Source organism: Chelonia mydas, chromosome 2, assembly GCF_015237465.2.
Source record: "Chelonia mydas isolate rCheMyd1 chromosome 2, rCheMyd1.pri.v2, whole genome shotgun sequence".
NCBI lineage: Eukaryota > Metazoa > Chordata > Testudines > Cheloniidae > Chelonia > Chelonia mydas.
This window is the reverse complement of record NC_057850.1, coordinates 195,845,703-195,867,250: the sequence shown is the minus strand read 5'-3', so window position 1 is coordinate 195,867,250 and position 21,548 is coordinate 195,845,703. Positions and strand designations below refer to the sequence as shown.

General features: G+C 43.4%; 1 protein-coding gene and 1 long non-coding RNA gene across 2 annotated transcripts in view; one reads left to right on the top strand and one right to left on the bottom strand.

The window, feature by feature from the left end:
• Positions 1-21,548, top strand: part of KCNH8 (potassium voltage-gated channel subfamily H member 8) — a 374,236-nt gene that overhangs the window by 82,414 nt on the left and 270,274 nt on the right. The window lies entirely within an intron of this gene.
• LOC122464691 lies at positions 15,038-16,133 on the bottom strand. The gene is made up of 2 exons (XR_006288965.1): positions 15,956-16,133; positions 15,038-15,103 (listed from the first exon to the last, which is right to left on the bottom strand). It is a non-coding gene; the product is annotated as an uncharacterized LOC122464691 (long non-coding RNA).

Below are 21,548 nucleotides of genomic sequence, written 5' to 3'. Positions count from 1 at the left end.
ATACATGACATGATATAGACTCATTCCTTGATCTTACCTAGTCCCATTTCCTGGTGAATAATTATAGTAACAATTATTATCTTTACAGTATGTCCTCAGTCAAAGGAGATTTAAAGAATAATACTTGGTAACAAATGTCTCACTAGTTGAAAAGCTAGTAAAAACAAAATCTTTATTTTTCCATTCATATTAACTTAGTTCATTCCATTTTCATTTTAAATGATTTTTAAAATACAAATTTTTCTTACCATACTCTGGTATCAACTATGCTCAGTGGATTATCTTAAGATCTCTGTTTCAAATGGTAGTATATGGAAAACATATGTAAATTTTATTCATTTTTGTCTCCTTTTTACATCTGGTAAGATGCAGGTGAAGGAGGAACAATATAGCATATTAAGATGTAGATCTGGAAACCAACATTACTGGAAAATGGTAAAGTACCTCCAAATCAGCCGTATGGTAGATGAATTGATCTCTGCCCCTGTAATGCACAAGTTATGCCAAATTCTGAAGCTCTGGAGAGGAGAGCTGAATCAAGCTCTAGAACTGGATGGAGAAAGAGATTCTTTGATAGAGATGAGAAATAAAGATTGGCATAGTCAAATAAGTTTTCAGAAATCAATTATTCTATTTTTGCTACTAGTCAATTTCTTGCAAGATATATTTCTACAAAAACATCAAATTTGACATTACCTATCTATGTGTATATTATAACCATCTTTGAAAAGCTATCTGAAACGTAACCACATAAATCTAAAAAGAGCTTATTTTGGAAACTGGATGGAGAGATACTAATGCAAAGCGTGGGACAGCTTCAGCTCTGTTATCCCAGCTTCCACTAGTATAACTAAGGCCTGGAGTACACTACAAAGTTAGGTGGAGGCACAGCAGCTTACATTGAGCTAACTGTAAGTTTCGACACTAAACTGTCGTTCCCACCAATGTAACTCCACCCACTACACCAACTTAACTCCTTCTCTGCAAGAGGCATAACACTTAGGTCAATGTAGTTAGGGTGATGCAGTGTCCGTACAGACACTGCATTACTTACGTTAACTTTAGTGGCCTCTTGTAGGTGTTGCACAATGCCCCACCATGACTGCTCTGGTCACCATTTTGAACTCTGCTGCACACCGGCCAGGTACACGTGCCTCCCCTTTTAAAGCTGCAATTTTTTTGAAATTCCATTTCCTGTTTGCTCAGCATGGAGACCTCACCTAGCAACTGCCCAGCTGACCATGTCGGCGCCACACTGCTGACAGACTCCTGCCTGGAGTACACAGGAAGTATTGGATCTCCTGGGTCTGTGGGGAGAAGAGGCTGTGCACGCACAGCTCCAATCCAGCCATAGAAGCAAATTGCGATATCTACAAGCAGATTGCTCAGGGTTTGGGTGAAAAGGGCTAAAGGAGAGACCCACAGCAGTGCCACGTGAAAGTCAAGGAGCTTCGCCAGGTGTACCAGATGGCAAGGGAGGCTAACAGTCGCTCCAGTGTGGAACAGCAGACATGCTACTTTTACAAAGAGCTGTGTGCCATCCTTGGTGGAGAGCCCACTATCAACCGCATGGATACTTCAGGGGAACTGGACTCAGTGGCCCCCAGAGGGAAAATTTTAAGGAGAAGGTGTTGGGATGAGGAGGAGTATAAGGGACGGGTGACTGTGGGATCCAGTGATGCAGTGAGCCAGGACCTGTTTTTTGACTCCAGAGCAATTGAGCCAGTCCCTACAGTCCAGCACGGGCGAGCCTGATGCAGGGGAAGGAACCTCTAGTAAGTAGGCAGTTCGCTTTGATATTGCAGGGACACATCTGTTCATTTACTCTCTTTAATCATGCTAGAAGAGGTAGTGAAATCATCAGGAGTGGTAGAGTTGTGATCTGCTTCTCATTCCCCTGTACAGTTAGACAGAGGAGGCCCTGAAGAACAGCTTATGTGCACCGGGATGTCATGTGAATCCTTCATAGAAATCTTGAGGAAACTTTCCTGAAGATAGTCTCAATCCTCTGCTGAAGGTTTCTGAGGAGGGCTACCTTATTTCTTCCTCCATGGTAGGACACTTTCCAACACTACTCCATAGTTACTTCATCAGGCACCATTACGGCACACAAGCTAGCAGCATATAGACCCAGTCCACAGTTGGATGCCTGCAGGAGCTGTTCCCTTTCAGCCTCTATGGAATGAGATTGGTTCAAATCACCACAACCTGTGGAAAACACTGCAGTATTCAGTTCACTTGCCCTATCTGCATATACTCATGCCCGAGAGCTGTCCCCCCCCCCCCCCCCCCCCCGGGACATACTCACCATGGCTGAGACTGCCACTGTGCTCTATGAATCCCAAGGAGAAGTAAGAATGCAGTGCTTGCAACTTGTGCGGATCAAGGGGAGTGAGTTCAGTTTACCAAATTTCCATTTACCCTGTGAATACATTCACAATAGTACCTCTGTGTAGCTTTTGCAGCTGGAAATGTGGGCTTGAAGGTCTCTCCATCCACACCAGCAGAGCGGCTCAGCCACGTAAGGAGGAGAGAACCTGATTTTTAGAGGGTTATATATTATAGGCTTGCCAATGATCTGACTAGAAGATAATCAAGTTCTTGTCCTGGAAATCAGGCTACACAGAATTAAATGTAGAGAGGTCAATACTTTTTGTAAGGACCCTTGGAGTGTGGGGCAAGAACAGTCATGCTAAGAACAAAGCCAAGCTTTAGAGATTTTTACTAAAATAAAGGGAAAAGTTATCAAAGGTCCAAACCACAGAATCAAGCAGAAATAATACAGTTCTGGGGGTGCCTATGGTATCATTTGTTATAAAGTTTACTTTCTTGGGGACCTGGTGATAAGAGACAAAGGACCATCCTCATCTCTGGCATGCCAAATGAGTCCAATGGTCCAGATTCCTCAATATCCGAGATTGATGGTTGGAGAAAAGGGTCAAATGTTGAGTAGTGTGACAGGGTCAGGCCAGACGGCTACCAGGAGAGTGATAGAAGGCAGATATATTAGCCCCAGGTTAAGTAGGTTCCTTTTCCCTGGGTAAGGCAACAGGGAAGGTTCCAGAAGAATCAGGAACTTTCTGGAAACAATTAAGGCAGACAGGCTGATTAGAACACCTGCAGCCAATCAAGAAGCTGCTAGAATCAATTAAGGCAGGCTAATCAGGGCACCTGGTTTAAAAAGCTCACTTCAGTTTGTGGCGCATGTGAGGAGCTGGGAGCAAGAAGCACTAGGGGCTGAGAATGAGAATGCATACTGTTGGCGGATTGAGGAGTACAAGCATTATCAGACACCAGGAGGAAAGTCCTATGGTGAGGATAAAGGTGTTGGGAGGAGGCCATGGGGAAGTAGCCCAGGGAGTTGTAGCTGTTGCACAGCTGTTCCAGGAGGCACTCTAGACAGCTGCATTCCACAGGGCCCTGGGCTGGAACCCGGAGAAGAGGGCGGTCCCGGGTTCCCCCCAAACCTCCCAAGTCCTGGTCAGACACAGGAGGAGTTGACCTGGACTGTGGGTTCACAAAAATGGGCAAACTGAGGGGTGCCGTGAATCTCCGAGGCGAGCAAATCCACCAATAAGTGCAAGACCCACCAAGGTAGAGGAGGAACTTTGTCACAGTAGCTAATTTATGATGAAAAGCTAAGCTAAAAATTAAAAGAAAAAAAAAAAGGGGGGGGAACTAAAGATTCACTCCACATGGTAGTTTGCCCTCTGATAGGGTCTTGGCGCTATCCTGAATATTCATGTCAGTGCCCAGCCTTCCAGGCCCAAATCTAATTTCCTCACCCACATAACCTTACAATACACTTACTCTGTAGGCTAGCATATTCATAAATATTAATCCCAGTTATCTCCTTCTCAAAACCAGTTACCTTTGGCCTGAACCATTACTTCCATATTCTTGCAGTGTACCTTATGGTTACCAGCAGGTCCCAAAATTCTGGTGAACTTTCAGTTCCGTAAAATCTAAAAGATAAATGGCCTACTAGATACCTATGCCAAAGATTACAACCACTCATGTTAAGACTAAGGCCTGGTTTTTTGTTGGCATCCTTTTCTCCACAAAAGACTGTGGGAATTGCGGCCTATGATGTAGATGGTTTGCAATGCCTCATGTGACTGAATAGTCCAATCTGAGATTTGCATTATCTTTGGCAGTTGTTGCAAATGTTTGTATCTTGGTTTGGAGCTGCTTGCTTCCTACAGGCTCTTTTCTCTTCAAACTGTAGGAGCCAGCTCCTGTCATGGACTTTGATACCCTCATGGAGACAATGGCGTCACTTGTTACAATCACTTGCTAAGATTTCCTATTGGTCAGGATCAATTCCAAATTCCTTCATATCTTGCATGTGTCTTTATAGCAAAGCTTGGGAGATCCTGTTATCATGTTCCCTCTGATAGCTCCCTATATAGCATGTCCTTGAGTATGTATCTGTCTTCAAACCTACTCAGGTGGCCCAGCCAGCGCAGTTGTCTTTGCTTGAGCAGGGCTGTCACGCTTAGTGTAAAGAACCTCTGCATTGGTGACTTTATCTTGCCATCTTGGTGTTGAGTATGCAGCATAAACAGCGCAGATGGAAACTCTTGCTGCTAAGAGAGCAGCAACATGAGTGAATAGAAGTTCCCTGATTGCTTTAGCTAATCATACAGACCTGTAGATTTCTTGCATTACAGCCAAATATAAAGTAATGTCTACTGAAATTATTCAGTACAAAAAATATAAGCCTAATATAACCAATCAAACCAGTAAATAAAGACGGTATGATATAACAAGCTAGCAGGCTAGCCCTATAGGCTAGAGAACATATTCCAAGTGATCCCCAAGCCTTTGGTGCTTAGGATATCGAATACAGGGCTTGGAGGATCACCCTCATGGACAGGGATAAAGCGGAGAAGAGAAAAGCACAGGAAAAGGTGAGAGATGTGCAGCAGAGGATGCCAGTGCTTCTCAAGCAACAAACAGACATGCTGGAGACTCATGTTGACCTTCAGGTTCAATAGACCCATGCTTGCCTCCCTTTTCAGCCCTTAGAGAACTGCATTCTGGGACCTCCCTACACCCCTTCTCCTGATATTACATAGGTCGCGTCTGGGGCCTCTGCACTACCCCCCACCACTCTGCCCTTGGAGAGTACAGACCATCTCAACCACACATACATCAACTGCGTCTCTCACAGATCAGAGTATGTTTGTGAAATGAAAATGACTGTTCTTTTCCATGTGTTCATAAAGTGTCATTCAGTTACAAATATGTCTGTGTTCATGGGTTTGGAATAAAAGTCTATTTATGGAAACTTAATTAATCTTTATTAGTTAAGTTTATTAGCTGGATGGGGCTGACATCATGCACAGATGATAGCAATAGGTGCATTTGCAATGTTATATTACTATACACTCAGCACTCATTACAGGTTCATTCTGGGGTACAAAAAAGATGCCAGGCAGAGCACACTACAGCAACAAACATTACTGTGGCTCACTATTAAAATGGTCTTTCAAAGCCTCCCTGAGCCATATCGGTCCCTGTTGAGCTCTTCTTATAGCCCTGGTATGTGGCTGCTCAAAATCAGCAGACAGCTGTTCCATCTCTGCCCTCCTCCTTCCCCATCCCCTGTGGAAACTTTCCCCCTTTGATTCACAGATACTATAAAGCACACAGCAGCTAGCTATAACCATTGGGAAATTCTTTTCACTGTGGTCTAATCTCATGAGTAGACAGCACTAGCAGTCTTTCAAATGGCCAAAGGCACATTCAACTGTCATTCTGCACCTGCTGCTGTCGAGGTGGCTGGTGCACAACTTCATGAGCCACGATAATGAGGGGTAGGCTGGGTCTCCCAGGATCACTATTGGCATTTCAACATCCCCAGTGGTAACCAGTGGTTGGAAAAGCTTGCAGCTTTCTGAACAGGCCTGTGTTCTTAAAGATGCATGTGTCATGCACCTTCCCTAACCATCCTGCGCTGATGTTGGTAAAATGTCCCTAATCATCCACCAGAGCTTGCAATACCTTAGAAAAGTAGACCTTTCTGTTGATGTACTCTGTGGCAAGGTCATCTGGTGCCAAAATAGGGATATGTGTGCCATATATCTCCCCACCGCAGTTAGGAATCACCATGCTGCAAAATCATCCACTATGTTCTACAAATTGCCCAGAGTCAGTCCTTCACAGCAGGATGTGACTAATGGCTCTGCACATTTGCATTACAATAGCCCCCACAATGGATTTCCCAACTCCAAACTGATTCCCGACTGATCGGTGGCAATCTGGCATTGCAAGCTGCCACACAGCGATAGCCACTTGCTTCTCTATGATCAGTGCAGGTCTCATTTTGTTGTCTCTCCGCTGGATGGCTGGACGAGCACCACACACGCTTCCAGGAATGTGTCTTTGTGCATCATCTGAAAGTTCTGCAGCCACTGCTCATCATCCCATACCTGCATAAGGATGTGATCCCACCAGTCACTGCTTGTTTCTTGGGCCCAGAACCAGCACTCCACCATTTGCAGCTGCTCCATGAATGCCCGCAACAACCTTGAATTGTTTCTTTCTATGTCCCACAACAAGCTAGCCTCCAAAGAATCATCATGTTCCCCATGCCTCTTCTGGTGGGTCTGCAAATACTGCAGGATCAGGTGCATTGTGCTTACAACAGTCATGACAATAATGCAGAGCTGTGCAGGATCCATGCTTCTTGCAGAGAGGGTGTACACGTGGGTTTGCGGCACTTTTGAAAAGAGCAATGAAACATGGGATAAAGAAAACTGCATCATGGCACATTGAAACCATGTTTCCAGTCACCCCTGCGTGACTTGTTTGCCCCCATGAGGCATTGCAAACCCTTTCCAATACACCCTGCGCTAGATGGTGGCAAGTTGCACAGTAGGATAGCTATCCAGGGTGCACTGCTTTCTGCATCCATGCAAGCACTGCTAGAGAAGACATGCATCACCGACACAAGGAATATTGTGTGCACATGCAAAAGCGATTTAATTACTGCGGAGTCTGTATGTCAACATAACTTAGGTCAACTTAATTTTGTAGTTTAGACTTGCCCTTGGGGCACAGGATCCATATTGTGGGAAAGTCTTCCTAAAGTGGTTTGGCAAGACACAGTGCCCCCAGGCCCACTCCACTTTGGGCTATGGAGTCACCACCATCAAATGTCGGTGGCTCTTGCTGAGGATGAGGTGCAACTAGAAAATGGGCTAGTTGAATACATCTCCTGAGCAGTCGATTGAGTCCCACCCAAAAGATGCCCTGCCCCACCAGTGGTATGAATCCCTAACCAAAGAGAAAAATGATTCTTTAAAGTTTGTCTTTTTTTTCTATGAAGTCTGCTTGGTACCAGGAACCGTAGCCCTTTGCCACTGTGAGAGAAGTGGTCTAAATAACAACAGTTACTATCCTCTCATTTTAAAAAAAAAATCTCTGTAGAAAATAAAGATTGAGTACTCTAGAGCTGATGGGAATAGACTTTCTCCAATTTAATGAAGATCGATCTCACACTTTCTCAATAGTTCTTTAGTCCTAAAGGGACCAAGGCATTCACTATTTGGATGTCAAAATCACAGGTATCTGTCTTGCTTTACTCTTGATCTGCTCCTTCTCCTTTTCTACATAAATAGATTAATGATCCATTAGTGCCTAATGTACTTACTTACACAGTAGACTCTGCCTATCTTTCTCAATTTCATTGTAATTCTCTTTATTCCTTGCAATACTTTATAGAATTGTCCTCCTAAAAGACACAACAGCAACTAAAATGCATCAGAACAGTTTCCCCAAAACTAATAAGGCAAAAATGAATTCTTTTGAACGAAATTGCATTTGATATCTTCTGTATTAGTATTGCTAAATGTAATTATTGAGGTGCCTGGGATAGTGTTTGAAGATCCACCCACACACCCAATCATTACATTTAGAATGTCAATAGACAGTACTATTGGCTGTGTAACTGCTATTTGAAGACTTCTCCTTTGCTCATTTCAAGATAGATTTAAAAAAATCTTTATTGAAATATCATCAGTGTATTACAATGCACACAGCTACATAATTTCTTTTTCTCATGTGTTGCAACAGCCATTTCATTTCCATTGTTCCATTATGGAGAATATATCCCAAGTATAAGATGACTATTGGGAGAACCAGTATCCATCCTCTCCCATGTGCTCCTTTTACACTGTCATGATCTCATATGAAACACAAATTTGTTGTTTGTTAGAGAGAAAATTACAGAGCATTGCTGTGTGAGGTTCATCTTTGTAACTGGGTGGTCTGATCCTTAAGGGCCAGCTGAAGCTAGCTGGGCCAGTTAGATTATCAGACCCAGCTAGGAAGGGATCAACTAATTATAAAAGCCAGAAAGTGGCTCAGGGAAGAGAGCGGCAGGAGGGAGGCTGACTCCTCTGATTGGCTTTTGGAGCAGAGAGAGAGAGAGAGGGGTATAGAGTGAAAGGTGCAGCCTATGTTGGTCAGGGGCATTAGCTTTGTTGAGTGTTACTACTTGAATTCTTGACTGAATTAATAAATTGTGGCCTAAGAAAAGGGCCTGAAAGATTCTGGGGAAGACAGGCCAACAGCCCTACTTTGGCTTTTCAATTTACTTCAGTATCAGTTTCATTTCACATATATCTATTGCAGAGCATGTCTATATAGGGACACTCAGGAAAATGAAGCAAATCAGCTAACGGTGTGAAGTAAATGTGTGTAAGCCAAAGCAAGTTAAATTAGGGTGACCAGATAGCAAGGGTGAAAAATTGGGACTGGGTGGAGTAATAGGATCCTATAGAAATCCCCAATATCAGGACAATCTTGATAAAATAGGTACATCTGGTCACCCTAAGTTAAACCCTCATGTGGATGCCTCATTAAAGAGTAAAGAGGCCTTTAACTCATGGACATTAACTTTACACCTAGTTGATTAGCCTTGACTTTCCTCAGCGTGCCCATGAAGACAAGCTCTTACTGTTGGATTACCATCTTCTTGGAAGATGGATCCTTCTGAAGCCAAAGTTGTTTGGTTTTCTAAAGTATCTTTTTCAAACTGAATGAGTTAATTAGCACAGTCATAGTAACAATTAGTGCATCTTGTAGTTTTGAAATGTCCTTTAGAGTATGGTGGTTGTTGGTATTTTTTGAAGAAATAATGAATCTCTTTCTCTGGGGCAAGTTCTATACCAACTTCATGAAGACCAAAACCTAGTTCTCATTGAAGTCATGGAAATTTTTCAATTTACTTACAAAGAACCAGGATTTGGCCTAACCAAGAAAATGGAATTTTGCCATTTTTCTTTGTAAACACTATGTTAGTAGAAAGAGTTACATTTTGCTCAGGTTCATACAACTATCAACTGGGCATTGCAGCCTCTGCAACCCATAAGAATTCAGTTCATCCCAAGAATTCCTCAAATCCTATTTCATAAATTACTGGACTAATACAGTTATATTTATGAAGATGCATAAGCTAAGTGCGGCTCACTTTCCATGTAATAGTCACACAGGGGTCTTTTTTACAAACCTGACACTGGGCCAGGACAGGAAGAGGTTAATGCTTTGACCTGCAGCAGGGGCTGATGTGATGTGCAACTGACAACACTTCTCAGAAATGGCAAGCTTATTTCATAGATCACAGTAGTCTCTCTGTCCTTGTGTTCACCTCCCCATCTATTTATTGTATTCACCTGTTGTTTCTTGCCCCATACTAAGGGCTGGTCTACACAGTGAGTTACTGCATGGCAAGCCAAGGTGTGAAACTACAACACATCATGAGGACGCTGCAACAGCACAGTGAAGCCCTGCCATGCGGCTTAGCATAACACTACTTGAAAGCAAAATATGAGAAGTTCAGGCTATGGATTGTTCATCCATCCGTTCAGAGACTGAGAAGGTTGGCCAAGTTTCCCTGAGGCAAGGGAAAGCCTGGGGAACAACAGTATGGGGAGGGCTTTTCCCTCTGAGTTGAGGTTATAAATTGTTTTGAAATCCTAGTGAATGGAAGAAATGGAGGGAAAAGGAAGTCTGGGAATAGTCTAGAGGTGGTGAATATTTTTTTCCCCCTCTTGAAGGAATCCTCATTTATTCCTAGTTAGGATGACCTATTATTGAGTCTTTGGAATAATTACTTTGATTAAAGAGTCGTTTTCCTGTTTTATCCTACAGCATGCTTTCTTTTCCGCTCCTGGTGTGGCAAGTCAGCTTTCTCATGACATGGCTCCCACACTGGCTTACATATTTACCTGAAACACAACATGCTAGCATTCAAGTTCCAGTCTCTTTATTAAACTGTGCAGTTTATTCATCTTGTGTCTGATGAGAGAGTGGATCAAAAGAAACTGATTATAGAAAATTGTTTAACTGAGAGGTATGAAATGCAATTGTGCATTTTCTTTGTTTCAAAATGCTACAGCCATTGTGATACTCAGTTGTTCATATCTATTCTAAAACAAAGTGTCATGTTGAGCATAAAAATAGCTCTTACATCAGTTTCTTTTTGAAAATGCTCTTATGTAGTTAAGAACTGCAAAAAAAGACAGATATAATGTAAGAGCTAAAAATCAAGCAGAATACAGACAAGTATACAGTTATGTCTACCTTATAAAACTACAGGTGAAGAGGATGAATGTAGAAAGGGGGTTAATAAGTGTCACAGAGCAGCTGGCAGTATGCATGTTACAATGTCAGCAGATTGAACAAAAACATTTCACTCTTACAAGGCTGAGAGGAAGGAAAGAGCTGAGTGACAAGTACAGCAATATCAGTTTTGAAGATTAAAGGTCACGGCCAGAAGGTATCCATCATCACAGAAAACTCTCTGCATAAGCCCTTTTCTAGTGTTCTTTTATTCATACTAAAGCTTAACGGTGTGTAGTTTATTTAATGTACATTTTGGATGCATATGACTTAGTGGAGATGGAATATAATTAGATTTCTTTACTCCTGTCATGTTGAGTTTAGCTTACACTTTCTCTCTTTTCCTTGGGGAGCCAATATTTAATAATGGTCTCTTCAATCCAGTAGAGAAACATATAATGCAACTAAATGGTTGGAGTTTGTAGCTAGCCAAATTTAGACTGGAAATAAGGCGTAAATTTTTAACAGTGTTATAATTAACCATTGGAACAATTTACCAAGGGTCATTGTAGATTCTCCATCACTAACAATTTTAAAGTCAAGATTGGATGTTTTTCTAAATGGTATGTTCTAGAAACTATTTGGGGGAAGACTAAATTATCACAACAGTCCCTTCTGCCTTGGAATCTGTGAATCTATTAAACCTTTGAGCTTACTGGTCAACAGAAGATGATTTGCTACTTGGATAGATTTCCATGGCATACAATTATCAGCAAAGTTTCAGAGGTGCTCATGTATCTTTTGACCCTGACAAAAGCAAAGGACGAGTGTGAAGCCTGTGGGAGAGAGAAAATTGTACTGTTCTCCAGCCTAATCACTTTAGGATAATATAAAGGAGGAGCTGGGATGATTTCCCTTCCAATCTATCTTATTAGGCATTGTTTTCCTTTTTATTTGTGAGCAGTGTACAAATATAGGACCCGATCCTGAAAGGTACTGAACTAAAACTCCAGTTAACTTCAATTTGTGTTGAGGAATCGCAGCACAAGATTCTATGAACTTTACTGATATACAGTTCATCTCACTTATGCTTGTTTATTAACTGACTTGTTTAATATCATTAAATGTTCTTACATAGAAAGGGTTTGATTGTTGGCTGGCCAATACACTGGAGTGTGGGATGTGGGCAGGGGAGAAGAGGGCAGGAGGAGCCTTCTCTACTCATTACATGGCTAGCATATGTGCCAGTCACAATTGCAATCCTTGCACTCAAGGGAGGAAGGCTTATCTGTGGCATTAGCAGAGGGGGAGGGGTCAGACAGCCTCATCCTATAGGGAGAAAGCAGCAACATTTCACTGCACACTGGCCTGCTCAGAGAGAATTGTGCCTTCCTGAAGCAGAGCTCCACCCAAGGTCTTAATGTGTTAGTCCAGCTCCCTCCTCTCTGCCCCTAACACAGACCAGTGGCTCAATGATACAGTTGTGGCATTGAGTTACTGGCTTGCATTTATTGGGCAGCTCTGCTGGCTGAGGTGTATCGGGGTGATGGGGACAACTCCATTCCAGGAGACAGGAAGTAAATTCTCTAAGCTGATGACACTCTTGTCAAATCATGAAGCCCCTCATTCAATCTCATTTCTCAAGAGGAATGTATGAAGTGATGAGAGTGCCACTATGTTCTTGCTCTTTCTACAGCTTTTCATTTTATTGACAAAACCATCTTTTTAAAGGCATACATTGTATGCCTAAGAATGATTTGTTCTGTAGAGTCCTGTCTACAGCTAAGGGCAATATGATGAATGAAAGTAGGTGGAAGTCCCCAGGAATACTGGATCATCCATTCTGTGAAATATGTATCTCCTGCAACATTCATCACAGAGTAGTGAGGTTCTACAGATGGCACAAAGAAGGCTTTGATATAAGCTAAATCACTGAGAACAGGAAGATTACAAGTACTCCCCTCCTAAGTATTATCAGCATTTGCAGAGACATATACATGAAAGGACAGAGATAAAGTCTGAGAGCTGTTTGTTAATGTAATGGTATGCAGTGTCTATGTGGGTGAGAGAGTGGCCTTCCAATTCACCGTAGGACAATGGTTTGCTTCTAAGGGAGGCCAAACTTCAGATTGTGATGTCTGGCTCACTAATCAAAAATCCAAACTTACAGCAAAAAACAGACACCATGATCAGTTGTTCTTCGGATAAACTGGCTAAATCCCAAAATAAATCTGTTCTCAAAACCAGTCAGAATATAGGACACTAAGGGTATGTCTACACTGTGAAATTAGGTTGATTTTATAGAAGTCGAACTTTAGAAAGTGATTTTATACAGTCGATTGTGTATGTCCCTACTAAGCGCATTAAGTCGGCTGAGTGCATCCTCAATACCGTGGCTAGCATCAACTCACGGAGCTATCCCACAGTTTCCACAGTCTCTGCTGCCCATTGGAATTCTGGGTTAAGCTCCCAGAGCCTGATGGGGCAAAAACATTGTCGCAGGTGATTTTGGGTAGATGTCGTCAGTCTCCCCTCCCTCCGTGAAGGCAACGGCAGACAATTATTTTGTACCCTTTTTCCTGGGTTACTCATGCAGGCATCATAGCATGGCAAGCATGGAGCCTGCTCAGCTCACCGTGGCTGTTTGTGAGCATTGTAAACACCTCATGCATTATCCTGCAGTATGTGCAGAACCAAGCTAGGAGACATCAGGACGAGGACAGTTGTGAGGAGGACATGGACACAAACATTCCTGAAAACATGGGCTGTGGCATTTGGGACATCATGGTGGCAGTGGGGCAGGTTGATACAGTGGAATGCCGATCCTGGGCCTGGCAAACAAGCACAGACTGGTGGGAGCGCATAGTGTTGTAGGTATGGTATGATTCCCAATGGCTGCGAAACTTTTGCATGCATAAGGCCACTTTCCTGGAACTTTGTGAGTTGCTTTCCCTTGCCCTGAAGTGCAGGAATACCAAGATGAGAGCTGCCCTGACAGTTGAGAAGCGAGTGGCGATAGCCCTGTGGAAGCTTGCTTACTGGTCAGTCGGGAATCAATTTGGAGTGAGCAAATCTACTCTGATCCAAGTAGCCAGTGCAATCACTGACCTTCTACTAGCAAAGGTAGTGATTCTGGGAAATGTGCAGGTCATAGTGGATGGCTTTGCTGCAATGGGGTTCCCTAACTGTGGTGGGGCAATAGACGGAATGCATATCGCTATCTTGGCACTGGACCACCTTGCCAACCGGTATGTAAACCGCAAGTGGTACTTCTCAATGGTGCTGCAAGCACTGGTGGATCACAAGGGACGTTTCACCGACATCAGTGTGGCATGGCCGGGAAAGGGCATGATGCTCGCATCTTTAGGAACTCCGGGCTGTTCGAACAGCTGCAAGAAGGGACTTACTTCCCAGACCAGAAAATTACTGTTGGGCATGTTGAAATGCCAATAGTTATCCTTGGGGACCCAGCCTACCCCTTGCTTCTATGGCTTACAAAGCTGTACACAGGCAGCCTGGACAGTAGTAAGGAGCAGTTCAACTATAGGCTGGGCAAGTGCAGAATGGTGGTAGAATGTGCCTTTGGACATTTAAAAGCTCGCTGGCACTGTTTGCTGACTAGGTTAGACCTCAACACAACCAACATTCCCATGGTTATTGCTGCTTGCTGTGTGCTCCATAATATCTGTGAGAGTAAGAAGGAGATGTTTATGGCTGGGTGGGAGGTGGAAGCAAATCGCCTGGCAGCTGATTTTGAGCAGCCAGACACCAGGGCAATTAGAAGAGCACAACAGGGTGCGCTGCGCATCAGAGAGGCTTTGAAAACCAGTTTCATGACTGGCCAGGCTACGGTGTGACAGTTGTGTGTTTCTCCTTGCTGTAAACCCGCCCCCTTTGTTGATTTTAATTCCCTGTAAGCCAACTACCCTTCCCCCTTTGATCACAGCTGGCAAAGGAAATAAAGTCACTCTTGTTTTGAAACCATGCATTCTTTATTAATGGAAAAAAAAGTGAGATAACGGACAAGGTAGTCCCGGTGGGGTGGGGGAGGAGGGAAGGACAAGGCCACATTGCTTATTGTAGCCACCCTATAAATCAAAACTGTTTGAATGACAGCCTTCTGTTGCTTAGGCCATCCTCTGGAGTGGAGTGGCTGGGTGCCTGGAGCCTCCCTCCCCACGTTCTTGGGCGTCTGGTGTGGGGGATATGGAACTTGGGGAGAAGAGCAGGGCGTTATATAGTGGCAGTCTGTGCTCTTGTTTCCTTTCCTGCAGCTCCACCAGACGCCTGAGCATGGCCGTTTGCTCCCCCATTAGCCTCAGCATTGCCTTCTGCCTCTTCTCATTGTGCTCACCTAATGCTTTCCTGGCCTCTGACACTGAATACCTCCATGCAGTCAGCTGTGCCCTATCAGTGTGGAGGACTGCATGAGCTCAGAAAACATGTCATTGCCAGTGTGTTTTTGTTCGCCTTCTGATCTGCGATAACCTCACGAACGAAGATGATAGGGGGAGCATAGAAACCTTTGCACCTGCAGGGCGGATAAAAAGGGAGAGTAAAATTTAAGATGCTACATTTCTGAGAACAAAAAGGAGACTTTCACAGAGAATCAAGCAATTCATAGCAGACAGCACATGTGCTTTAGGTACAAGGTCGCATTTTGCCTTTTATATTGAGCGCCTGCCGATATGGTGACATCACTCATGGCTGGACAACAGAATTTGGTTTTCAGGCAGCCATGGTAAGCCAAAGGGTACGTGGGGTTGGCTTCTTCCACCTTCAGAACATGTGGGAATGGTTTCAAACTGCAGCGCCCTCCTTTCCCATAGCAAATAATGCTGGTTGGGTTTGCCATTTAAAAGGAGGGGCTGTAGTTTTGAGGTGGATGTGCAGCACACACCTGCCCGCACCCCATGATCCTTTTCAGCCAAGCGCAAAGAGCCCAGCATGAACGGGGTGCTTTTACTGTTCCCTTACAAAAATTCCCCTATTTCAACCAGGTGACCATGAATGATATCACTCTCCTGAGGCAGAAAGATATGGACTGAATGTTGCTTGAATGCGACCAAAAGCCAGGACCATTCGCTGCTTTGTGCTGCAATGATTCCAGACTACGTGGTGCTGGCTTGGAGTGGTAAAGTGTTCTGCCGTGGAGGACTAAATAAGGCAGCCTTCCCCAGAAACCTCCTGCAAAGGCTTTCAGCGTACCTCCAGGAGAGCTTCATAGAGATGTCCCCGGAGGATTCCCGCTCCATTCCCAGACACGTTAAGACTTTTCCAGTAGCTGTACTGGTCGCAAATGCATCCCAATTCCTCAGGGCAAATCAAACATTAAACAATATTGCTTTTAAACCCTGTACTGTAGTTACAAATGTGCACTCACCAGAGATGCCTTCTCCAACTTCAGGGTCCAGGATCCTGCCTTGGGAAGGTATTGGGTCCAGGGTGATGAAAAGGTCCTGGCTGCCAGGGAGAACGGATTCACCGCTTGTCTGCTGCACATTCTCCACCTCCTCCTCCTCATCCACAAAATCCTCCTCCCTGTTGCATGAGACTCCCCCTCTTGCAGGTGTCCACAGACAGTGGTGGGGTAGTGGTAGGGTCCCCCTGCCCTAGAATGCCATGCAGCTGATCATAGAAGTGGCATGTATGGGGCTGTGACCCAGAGCAACCATTGGCCTCCTTTGTCTTTTGGTAGGCTTGCCTGAGCTCCTTAACTTTCACACGACACTGCTGTGTGTCCCTGTTGTAACCTCTCTCCACCATGCCCTGTGCGATTTTGGCGTATATATTAGCATTTCTTCTTTTTGATCGGAGTTCGGCCTGCACAGATTCTTCTCCCCATACAGCAATCAGATCCAGTGTCTCCCATTCGGTCCATGCTGGAGCTCGTTTGCGATTCTGGGGGGACTGCATGGTCACCTGTGCTGCTGAGCTCACCACGCTGACCAAACAGGAAATGAAATTCAAAATTTCCCAGGGCTTTTCCTGTGTACCTGGCTAGTGCATTGGAGTTGAAAGCGCTGTCCAGAGTGGTCACATTGGAGCACTCTGGGATAGCTCCCGGAGGCCAATACCGTAGAATTGCATCTGCACTACCCCAATTTCGACCCAGTAAGGTCTATTTTAACACTACTCCCCTCGCTGGGGAGGAGTATAGAAGTCTATTTTAAGAGCCCTTTAGGTCAACGGAACAGGGTTGGTTGTGGAGACGCATTGTTTATAAATTTGACCTAACCTCGTAGTGTAGACCAGGGCTAATACTGAATCAACTTCCATAAAAAACAAAAACTTCTCGGGTGGGAGTAGCATACTGTAATTTAACAATAGAAAATTAATATAGTCATCTAGAAAATGAATATTTTGGGTGTACCTCAACGTATCGGGCTCAAAAGGATGTGCTAGACGAGGGAACAGTGGACGAGTATACGCCGGTAGCAGGAGTTCCTTGAGCCAGTGGAACTCAGACTAACACAATGCCTTCCAGAACACAGGAAGAACATAGCTACCACACCAGTCTGAGAGATTGCTTCAGTGGTAGTGGGGTAGATGAACCTCTCTTGGAAACTGTAACAAGGCCATAGTGTTGCCCTTTCCCCTTCCTGGCCTCTATGGGGAGACTAGCCCTGGAGTCCCTGTTAGCCTGGAGTAGTCATTGTGCTCCCATTGTGCCTGACTCCTATACAGGGAGACAAAGTGGGGAGGACTTCTATGAATGCAAGTATGAACAAATGGGCTTATAGGTAGCAGCAGGAGGCCTTTATTCTTGTAGCATCTTTCTTTTTCCTTGATAAATGCTCCTAATAAAAAGAGCTTCTTTGCTGTCACAAGCTGAAGTAAATGTAGTCCCAGCTCAAAATATTGTTATGGTTCAAATAGGTCTACCTTTTGGCTTATTATTAATCATAGTTTTGGAATATTGCTTACCTACATTTAATTATATCAATTGAAACTATTATTCACAATAGCAATCATCTGTGTCAAAAGTTGATCTACTCTACCTGTTTTGAGAATGTCGGATACTTTTCTGGAAGAGAAAGGAACAAGGATCATTTGTTTTGTAAATTGTTTTAATTTAGCTGTTATTGGACCATTGAAGCCTAATGCTGTACAAATACAGAAGTAGATATGATCCCTGCCTCAAAGCATTCACATTCTACTTATCTATTTGGGGAACTGAAATGCGCTTTCCCCTCTATTTCTGATGGTGGTTAAATTTGAATGAGTAACACAATTACTGACCTTTTCAGAGTAATCTCCTCCTGAGGAAGAGTCAAAAGAATACTGCTGCTAATAGAATTTGAACTTGAAGAATTTACATAATAAGGCATCTGTTATCAAATAATGTAATTATGGGTGATGCCAGATATGTATTTCACTTTTCTTGGACATTGTACTTTGGATTGACCACAGAGCACGAGTTTTTATTCCCAAAGAATGTTAAATGCTTGTACAAAAAAAACCCAAAAAACCCAACCCCCCAGAAACACATAGCAAAATTGTGTAAATTCATTATCACCTATTTTCCCCCACAGCCATCATTCCTTTTTTTTCTTGTCACATATGCATATTACATCTCATCTCAAATTATGCTAATGCTCCTCAAGGTGGGGACTGTATCCATCTGTTGGTCTCTTTCTCATAATTTTGTACTACCACCAGTCACTGTAGTATCTAAGCACCTTCCGTGTAAAATAGAATGGCAATGACAACGTTGCCAGTGGACTTCATGGAGTTTGACTCTTCTCCCTTTTTGGGTTATAGAAACTTCTGCTGTGGTTTGTTTGTTTGTTTTAAAATTATTTTTAAAGCATAGTGGTAGATGTCATAAATGGGGTTTTGGTGAGAAACTTTATTAAATAGGAAGGTTAATGATGTTTCCTAAAGGTGGCCAGATTCTGACTTCATCTAATCTCCCTTGGAAGTCCATTCCACTATCAGATCCCCTGAGCTGAAAATGTTTAACTCCTGATGCACTTCATTGTGGACTTTATGCTTTGCATTATCCCAGAGGACAGCAACTTCCATGTTGTTCACAGAGGGAGATGTGGCTTCCAGTCTCGTCATGACCTGATCAATTAGTGGCTTTGAAGATTGACCAATGTCCTGAACTGGCAGTGGATGAGAAGTGGGAGCCAACTGAGTGACCAGGGCACAAGCCCAGTGTGCTCACTTGAGCAAAACTGGGATGGATATAGATAGCTGTCATTTGCTCCAGACTTTGCATTGTCTTCATATTCATCTTCAGATACAATGAATTGTAGTGCTCCAATATGGTGGTGACAAATGCATGGATCGCTGTGGCCAGGGCTTCATCTAGCAGGAAGGGATGGTATTTCTTAGCAAGTTGGAGGTAAAAGGAAGCGTTTCTAGCCACTGAAGTGGCCTGCTCATCCAAGTTCAGTGTCCTCCTCTGTGTTTGTGTAGCATCTAGCACAATATGGAGCTCCAATTTTGAGTGTAGTCTTTTGGCACTACCACACTATAAATACAGTAACTGCTAAAGGCTCATCTAGGATATTAGTTACATGACATGCATTACTGCATAGTTGGTAAAAACCGGCACTGTGATACAGCCACACACAATACCTGAGATCAGAGTCAGACCACTAGATGGTGCTAAAGATACTAATGGTGAATTAAATAGTGCAAATTAGAGACGGGGAAGTCCCGTACAAGATTGACCCATTTCTACTAGTATCTTAACAGTTATATTGGCCTATAATCCCAAACCTGTAATACACCTAATTAATTATTCAATGTTTTATTTGGTAGGTCTGAAGGAAAATTCCATACTAACTTCCACAAAATTACTGTGGCAAAATTACTCAAGGCAAAAGATTTGACTATATAAATTTTGGGCCAACATTTTCAAACACGAGTGCCTAAATTAGGCAGCAAACCCAAATTTGATAGTTTTAGACTTTTTTGTGGGGTGACGGGGTGGAGGGTGGAGAGAGAAGGGGGTAGAGGCGGAAAAATATATAGTGCAGACTTTTCTATCAAAAATAAGACTGTACTGAGAAGTGAGATTTTCTTAAAATAAGGATTTTTTTTAAATTAGAGCTAAGGGAATAATTCATAATGAATCATTTATTTGATATATTTTGTCTCCACACAGATTGCAATTTTCTCAAGTTTACTTATTATCTTGAGAGAATTATTTGAATGTAAGATCACGTGTGAGCAATTTTATATGAGTATCTGGTATGTGAAGTCTGAGATTTGAGCTGTGTAAAATTAGTTAAGTCATGAGGTACATTTCTGTTCCTTGCTGAGAACTTTTAGAATCAGATTTTCCAGTGTGTGTGTTCATGGCAAGTGAATTTTAAATTTGGTATTTGGGGATATTCTCCAGTATGTTCTTAAAAATTGCTGTTTCTGTGAGCATTTAATTCTTAGTCAATATTTGCTGAAAGTATTTTGAAGTGTCTGCCTAACTTTACATAAAAGCAACCCAGTGTCCACCATTTTGCAAACACTACTAGACATCGTACTTACCACAGTAAGTAATCTCATTGAAGGCTCATTAAATTTACTCATGGTAATAAGTATTACACTATTTTCAGTATCAGTCCTAGTTTTGTGGCTATTCCAGTGGAAAAGGTATGTTTTCCACCCACGTTTTGGGACTGCAATCCCCAAAACTTCTCCTACCTAGAGTCACAGCCTGTGGGGCTTCTGAGTCACGTAGCACCTGGATTTCAGTGGGAGTTGAGGTAGCTCAGCCTCTCATTAGATGGGCCTCATTGTCGGTTCTAGTTCTGGGTTGTTATAGGGTCCCACACAAGAGCAAGCCCCACATTCACAGAAGCAACTCATCGGGCAACACCCCCTTGTGGATAGGTGAAAGGCCTTTCCCTTGGTAGGTTCCTCCTGTTGGATCTCTCTCTGGGCCTTCGGTGGCCTCCTCCTCTGGCCAGGTCAGTTAAAAGTTCAGTCCCCTCCAGAGATATTAAACTTCCCAAACTGAGTACCACTTTCAACTTCGGTCCCAAGATCCCACAAACACTAGTCCTAGGCTCAACTCGCTGTTCTCACTCTTATGAGCCTGCTGACTCCCTAGGTGTCAAGGTTCCTCCCCCACTCTGAACTCTAGGGTACAGATGTGGGGACCTGCATGAAAACCTCCTAAGCTTACTTTTACCAGCTTAGGTTAAAACTTCCCCAAGGTACAAATTAATTTTACTCTTTGCCCTTGGAATTTCCACTGCCACCACCAAATTTTAACTGGGTTTACTGGGAAACGTAGTTTGGACACGTCTTTCCCCCCCAGAATCCTCCCAACCCTTGCACCCCACTTCCTGGGGAAGGTTTGGTAAAAATTCTCACCAATTTGCATAGGTGACCACAGACCCAAACCCTTGGATCTTAGAACAATGAAAAAGCATTCAGTTTTCTTACAAGAAGACTCTTAATAGAAGTAAAGGAATCACCTCTGTAAAATCAGGATGGTAGATACCTTACAGGGTAATTAGATTCAAAACACAGAGAATCCCTCTAGGCAAAATGTTAAATCTTGGAGAGCTAAACTCCACCGAAGAAGTTTTTTGTTATTTTCTTTGATGGTGTGAAGCCACTATAGCGCAGCATGGTCGGTTTGCAGGTGGAAACGCTGTCCCCAAACATATGGGCGTAGCTTTTCCAGGGCGTAGACAATGGCGTAACATTCTTTTTCACTGACTGACCAGTTGCTTTCCCTCTCAGACAGTTTTTTGCTGAGAAACACTACAGGGTGGAATTCTTGATCAGGTCCTTTCTGCATTAAAACTGCTCCCACACCACGCTCGGACGCATCTGTGGTTACTAGGAACGGTTTGTCAAAGTCTGGGGCCCTTAGTACAGGGTCAGACATGAGTGTCGCTTTAAGCTTGTTAAAGGCCTTCTGACACTTTTCGGTCCACTGAACGGCATTTGGCTCTTTCTTTTTGGTTGGGTCTGTCAGTGGGGCGGCGATTTGGCTGTACTGCGGTACA